Source organism: Artemia sp. Qi Xiang Cuo, chromosome 3 (assembly GCF_049724085.1).
Source record: "Artemia sp. Qi Xiang Cuo chromosome 3, ASM4972408v1, whole genome shotgun sequence".
Lineage (NCBI taxonomy): Eukaryota > Metazoa > Arthropoda > Branchiopoda > Anostraca > Artemiidae > Artemia > Artemia sp. Qi Xiang Cuo.
In genome coordinates, this window is record NC_142796.1 from 10510254 (window position 1) to 10517895 (window position 7642).

Genomic DNA, 7642 nt, shown 5'->3' on the forward strand with positions numbered 1-7642 from the left:
TGTCGAATTTGATGACGGGGGAGAGTTTAGTCCAAAAATCACTTGTTTTATTCAAGTCATTGTAGAGATGATCAGATACGTTGGACATAAATGTTACATAGAAATTATTGGGCATTGTCAATATCTTCAACACCGATCCAAGAATCAAAATCAGAGTTTTATCCTAGCCACCGAACAACTAACTGTTTCTTACCTCTGTGAGTGCGAGTCTTTAATATCTTTTCAATTTGATAGAATTCACTATTATATTTAACTTTTTGTAGTTCATACTCATAAAAACCGCCGAGAATTTCTTCATCTTGGGTATCGCACAGATGATAAGTTATGGGTTAAGTGTATAGGATTTTTGCCACTTTAAAAAGTCCTGTGGACCACAAGTAATTACCCTTTTCAAAAATATTACTTGTTTTATTAATTCGAACAGTATCACCATCATTAAATTTTTTCTTCTTCTTGACAATCATCTCATTGGAATATTGTTTAAGAAAAGTATAAATTGTATCATGTTCAGAATAATGAACTTCTGTTAGGGTTGAGTTGGACAATGATCGATGACGTCGTTGATTATAGATAGATATAATTTTATCTTAATGCGGTATACAGATAGACGGATTTTTCAATATGGAATATCTCGAAATAAAAAGTCGAACGGCTATCATCGGTCGTTCTCCCAAACCTGACTTTACATAGCAATGAAGATAAAGAGCAGTTGTATTATATTTCACTAGTTCTTTTGCAACATGGGGATTAACAAATTAACTACCGCGATCCGTTTGAATTTTTTTATACGAATCCTGTTCGAGAATACTTTCTATAGCCTGAGCAACTTCAACACCTCTCTTTGACCGCAATGGAATGGCATATGCATAGCGACTAAAAACACTGATTGCATGTAGAATGTACTTGTACGGTGTATTGTGACGTCATTGAATCTCATCTAGAGTTAAGAGATCTGCTTGCATTGTATGCAATGGGAAAAGGCTTTAGTTTTTCGATAATTAGTAGCACGAAGCCTATGATTTCTATGCAGAATGTTACTTGATTCATTTTGTAGATAGTCTTGTACACTTTTAGTGTTAACACCAGTGACTTTGGAAAGAGTCGTTGGGGAACATAAACTTCCCGCTTCACCAATATTTTCATAAAGACGCTTCAGAACTTCAATCATTTTGAACGTAAACACGTAGTGTAACGTCTGCTACCCTTTTTTATACTAGTGGTTGGCGGTGGTGGCGACGACGTTGACTTGATACGTCTTCGCTTTTGTCTAGCTATCAGTGGTGTGCTCCTCCTCCTCATTGTCAAATCAATGTTTCCACTAGTGTGCTAGTATTTTACAAGTTTGATTTAAAATATTCTTCTTCTTCATGTTTTAAGGGTGTTGACGACGAGGGAGTATGTTCATTTAATTTTTTTAGAATTTGACTATTGCTAATAAGGCTTTTGGGAAAGTTTAATGTATTTAGAAAGTTGTATAGATGAGCGTCCAATGATAATAATCCTTTACGATTTGTAACTATATCATAGATTAAATCAAGTAGATTATAGCTCTTGCCCTGAATTATAATCCCTTTCCCATTGCTATCAAATTGAATATGATCTTGACCACTTTCTATGGGTTATGTTTTGAGTCGTTTACTTTGTTCACGATATGAGTGGGGCATTAGATTCCCAATGCTCAAAACAATTTAATCCAATTACTCCGTCTTTAATTGTGTTCCACCAGCGATAGCAGAAGAATCCTGGGGAAATTGCTTTTTTGTGATCAATTCCACTGGTGTTCACCCGATAGGGCTTATGCTTGTCCACTCAGCGAAGTGCATCTTGAAGTTAAAGTAGTTTTTATCATCCTTAATATTCTCGTTGTCAATGATCTGACTCCGATTGTCCTCAAAGTGTTCCACGGGTGAGAGAACGAGCTCTATAGGAGTCAATTTATAGGGTTTAGCCATCTAGAGAAAACTGTTTACAAGTCCTGCAATTACTGGTAGTAAAAGTGCAAAAAAGCTACCGCCCTCCTGAAGAGGACGTTTCCTTTTAAAATTCTTTCCTTTCGTTTTACGAGCCAATGTACGTACAATGGAACGATGTTGCTTTGCCTGTTGCTTAACTACGTCTGGCAGTTGAACATTGTCCTGGGTTAAATTTAAACAAAGTTAGGATATTAGATTAATGAAATCATTGTCAATAGCATGTTTGAGTGTGGCTTTCCTAAGTGAGGGTTTTGAAGTGCTTAGAACGGAAAATATATGTCTATTTTCATGTAGTTTCTTCAGTGTCATGATGGCAACTAATAGGTCTTTTTACTGTTCACGGGGAGATATACTGTAATTTCATTGTCAAAAATATCTGTGACTACACGCAGATCCTCGGGTGTATTTTGATTAAGATTAAATAGGATGTAGCCGTAGTGCTTATTAGTTGCCTGATTGTACGCTGAAAGTAGAAATTTAGGTGCGCCGGGTATATTTGTTTATTGAGGGTTATTAGCGAGCTAGAATCACGAAAAACTCTGTAGATGATATATTAGGTGCAGTTCAAAGCAAGTGTTTGCATACATTTGCTCTGATGAAAGAGATTGTGTAGAACTAGAGTAATGGAAATCTGTTCAAGATGAGAGCAAATGGTAAACAGTTGTAGCATTTCCTTGGACCTTTATTCAATGAATTCAGCTAAATCGTCAATAATCAGCCAAAAGTTTGGTTCAATAATGTTGAAAATATCAAGTTTCTGTATGAACTGACTGTATCTGCACCAACCCCGATATGGCAATTGCTTTTATTTTATCGTATGACTCCTGCCAAATACTATAACAATAGTAGACTTTTTCAGCTTTTCCACAAACACTTCATCGCAATTTTTAATTATTTTAGTTAAGAGTGTCGTTTTGCCGGACATTGATGGACCGCACAGAAACGATTTGAATGGTGCTTTAAATTGATGCATGTACACTTCAACAGTTCACCTACAACTAACTGTAGACTATAGTTGTCTAATGACTAAATATTTTCCCTGTTAGTGCTACTACTACTCCGTTCAGGAATAATGAGAACAACATCAATAAAGAATCATATTTCTTGTATTATTAACATAAAAACAGCACTTTACAAATAATACATTACAGAAAAAAAGCACATTAAACAAGATAAATTCACTTAAGATCTTTTTTTAATTTATTTATTTATAGGAAAAACATAAACATTTATTTTTGAAATGCACTAGAAAATAAACATTGTAATAAATATAGTTTATTTATTTATCAAAAATACACTTAAAATAATAGCGCTTTATTTACACCATTTTTAATTTGAAGGCAAAAACAACAACATGTATATTTACAAAAGTACAAAAAAATCTGCTCTAAGTAAAAAAAAGATTCTGTTGGTGGCTTTAATCCCCCCTCCCACTGGCGGGCAGTCGGATGGCCGAAGCCCCCTCCCTAGGTTGCGAGCCCCCCCCCCCTCAAGGCTATGTGAAAATTGTTTTATTGGACTTTACTAAGACCGAGACTTTCCCTATGACTAACACATTCGACTCGGTCGGAAGTTAAATAGTGCCCAAGGGGGAGGGTACTCACACCGTCTTGACAAACATAGACCTTGTCGGAGATGGTACTCATGGCAATTTTTTTATATTTATAGTGAAGTTCCTATAGTTTAAAGAGCGAATTGCCTACAATTTCACTCGTGGAATTGTATTGTCAACAATACAATTCCTATAAACGTCCATGTCAAAATTCTTGTCCACATAGCACGTAGGTACTCCTTTGCAATGTATTTTGATTCCTTCGTTGTTTGTCACCATAAAATTCACCTTCGGACTTACAAACATACCAAAGGAAATCATGTCACTTCTCATTTCTGATTTTAAAAATAAAAGTTGATTTGGTGCCCGACATTTCACTAGCTCTGTGTAGATCTCCTCACTCCAGTTGGTGTAGTTCATTCAAGAACTGATGGTATCACCGTGCGCCAAATCATCAAGTAGGTTTTGAGTTTTTACTTTTTACAGTAGAGAATCTGTGTCCCCATTAGCAAACCTCTACTTGTCCCTTCCCCGGTCACTGTACCCTAGCCACATTGTAGTAGAATTGCAGCACAAGCTTTTTAGAGATTTTCAAGATGGAACTGCCTGCAGCAATATTTTTATTCAGGACAATTCTTCTTCTTTTTTCTATTCAATAGTACCATGTCCGGGCCAATGATTGTAAAGGAAGTGTAGTTTGGATCGGCAATAATTCGAGCACATTGTTCGGGATCGGTTACAACGTCACAACGATTCCTATTGCGAACACTTTCGCACATTTCACCAAAAGCCAAATTTAAAATGAGCTTATAGATTTCTTTTTCAACTTTTGTTTTCGCTTCAGAACGTTTCTTTACAAAAGTGTCGAACAAACATTTTCAGATAGGGTTTTTGACTAAACTGGAGGACTCTATGAACCTTTGTGACATTGAAACCATTGTTGCACATCCATTTTAAAGCCACCTGATGCACAACAATATTTTTCTTGGGCAGGAGGTTGGCAATAAGTTTTTGTTTGAAGGTGTCCAATGCACTCCCTCCACCTCGACCAAACGTCTGTTGCGGGGACTCAAAGAGTCCCTAGACACAGGTCTATTGATGCATGGAAAAACAAATCCCTTACCGAATCGTGAAGCTCCACTGGTATCTCCCCATCGATTTAAAAAAAACCGTCCAACCAGCCCATTCTCCTCAACACTGCCAATATTGGGGAAATTGGAGGCTTGAGGGTCATTGAGCCCAAGAAAGCGCGATAGAACTGCGTTTTTCGTATACTGTACATATAGCACAAATACTATATATATATATGTATGCTAAACAATGAACAAATTTGACTTGGCTTTTCCCATTAACTGTGGGGGCGGGGCGGTCATATCATTCCCACAGGTTGGACTCTTCAACTATACTGAACAACAAGTCTTTCTCAAAATTTTGATTGTATGTCTTTGGGGAAAAAGAGGGTGTGGAAGGGGAGCTATTTGCCCTCCAAACTTTTTAGGCACAAAAAAGGCCACTAGAAATTTTAATTTCCGCTAGAATATGCCTTCTCTCGATTTTCTTGGATCATTAGTTCGATACCATCAACCCTGGGGAAAAAGCAAAAAGAACCCTAACTCTCTACCGTGATCTTTTTCCTGGCAAAAAAACAAAATTCTATATTTTTGCACAAGGGGAATGAGACGTCTGCAGTATGGTACTCTCATATGCTGAATATGATGGTGTGATATTCATTGAAATCCCTTGACTTTTTGGGGGTATTTTCCACTTTTCGAAAATCAGGCAAATTTTCTCAGGATTGTGGATAACTTTAAACTTATGAAATTTCATATATTCATAATCAGCATACACATTTAATCCTCGTGATATATCTATTGTTGTCAAAATTCCATTTTGAGAGTTGTGGTTACAATTGGGCCTTATTTAAAGATTGTTCTCACGAACTTTTTGATACTTTTACTGGGCAAACATATGTCTCATAAAACTCAACCTTTAAATTAAATTAACCTACCCCACTACTATTTTATTGGGCTTTTAGACTGTATTTGCGTAATATAAAACTATATCCGAGTCTGTATTAAGGACCCTGGTATTAATAAACATTGAAACTTAACGCAACATAACTGAATGCATATATTTCTGTTTCTGTCAGGATCAACCAATTTGTTATTAGTCTTTATTATGTCTCTCACTTTTTAAATATTGCCTATCAAAGGAAATTGAAGGTAAGCACAATTGTATCGAACAATGTTCATGAAGAAATTGTCGAATATGCCTTGAAGATAGACACATGAGCATGATCCCTTCGCTTGTACCCTCTTGTGGGCATCTCACTCACATGCCTTGTTACGAAAATCTAGTCAAAAGTGGGCACTATAGTTTCCCAACATGTCAAAAATCTATACTGAATATGGAGGCCGTTTGGAGATGTAAGGATGAAGAGATTGCAGAAACCCCAATACCCCCTGAATACGCCAATTATTTTATTGGGATTCTTTGCAAGGATTGCAATCAAGAAAATTCTGTCCGTTACCATACAGTTGGAGCCAAGTGCTACTCTTGTGGGAGCTACAATACATGTAGCTCCTCTAATCCTCAACTTTACACTGAGCCTCCAGAAGTAACCAATCAACGTAGGAAAGCCAATCAGTAGTGAAACATATGTTGCTGCACAAGATGTATCAATTCCAACATCACAAAGTGCTAAAGTTGAACCAGGTATACTTGAAGAGAATAAACCAAATTTCCGTGCCTGAATCTCCATTCCCTTATATTTATTAACAGGAAAAACCATCTGCAAAGTTAATGTATTCCTATAAAGAAGTATATTTGTATGCTTAATTTGTGTTTTGTAATTTTACTAAATTGCAAGTTTACTGTGTGTTTTATATGTTTACTAAATTGTATCTTTGCCATGTCACCAATAAAATCTTTTTCCTGGAATTTAAGAATTTTTTAACCATATTCTACGTTAACCAAAAAAGCCTTTGGCAGATCAACCGGAAAGTTATTTTTGAGATTTACTTAATAACCTTCTTGTACAACGTTGCTCAAGGAAAATGTCTCTCTTTTATTCTCTCCCTTTCTATCTCTGCCACTCTGCTTCCCTTTCTTCCCCCTCCCTCTATCTCTTTATTTTTCTCTCTCTCTCTTATCCATTCTTTTTCTTATTTGGATAACTCTTTTTGGGTATATTCTGCTTATTTTTACACCACGGTATCTCCTAGACTGCCTTGCCCGGAACCATGGTTAGGTTTACCAAAACTGAAGAGAATAATAAAAAAAATGACATACTAATGTCATTACTGTCACGCTCAAATGCTGTCTCTCGCTTTTTACACTTCTATGCTAATTGCCAAAAAAAGTTTCTTAGCAGAGGGTTTCTTAGGTTAGGTTGGGTTAGGTTAGGTTAGCCTATGTACACGCGCGCATATGGGCTAACCTAACCCAACCTAACCTAACCTAAATTAACCCAACTTTTTGCGTATCTCTCTCACTATGAACTTTGAAATATCAAGAGAATGTAACAGTGACAAGGTAAATCACGATAAATGCAAATATTTCTACTACTGAGTTGGAAATAATCCAACTCTTGCATTTCAACGAAAAAGATCCATAATGAACTTTGAAATTTCAAGAGAATGTAACAGTGACATGGTAAGCCACGTCAAAACACTAATGAAATAATCCATCTCTTGCATTTCAATCAAAAATATTCAAAATGAACTTTGAAACGTCAAGAGAATGTAACAGTGACATGGTAAACCATGAGAAAACACTAATGAAATATTCCAACTCTTGCATTTCAAAGAAAAAGATTCAAAATATACTTTGAAACTTCAAGAGAATGTAACAGTGACATGGTAAACTACGACAAATCACTACTGAAATAATCCAACTCTTGCATTTCAACGAAAAGGATCCAAAATGAACTTTGAAACATCAAAAGAATGTAACAGTGACATGGCAAATCACAATAAAACACTACTGAAACAATCGAACTTTTGCATTTCAACGAAAAATTTCCATAATGAACTTTGAAACATCAAGAGAATGTAACAGTGACATCGTAAACCACGACAAAACACTACTCAAATAATCCAACTCTTGCATTTCAACG

General features: G+C 36.0%; 1 pseudogene; it reads left to right on the forward strand.

The window, feature by feature from the left end:
- The first annotated feature begins 5818 nt into the window (after nucleotides 1-5818).
- Nucleotides 5819-6175, forward strand: LOC148953751 (RING finger and CHY zinc finger domain-containing protein 1 pseudogene; annotated as a pseudogene).
- The last annotated feature ends 1467 nt before the right edge of the window (nucleotides 6176-7642 follow it).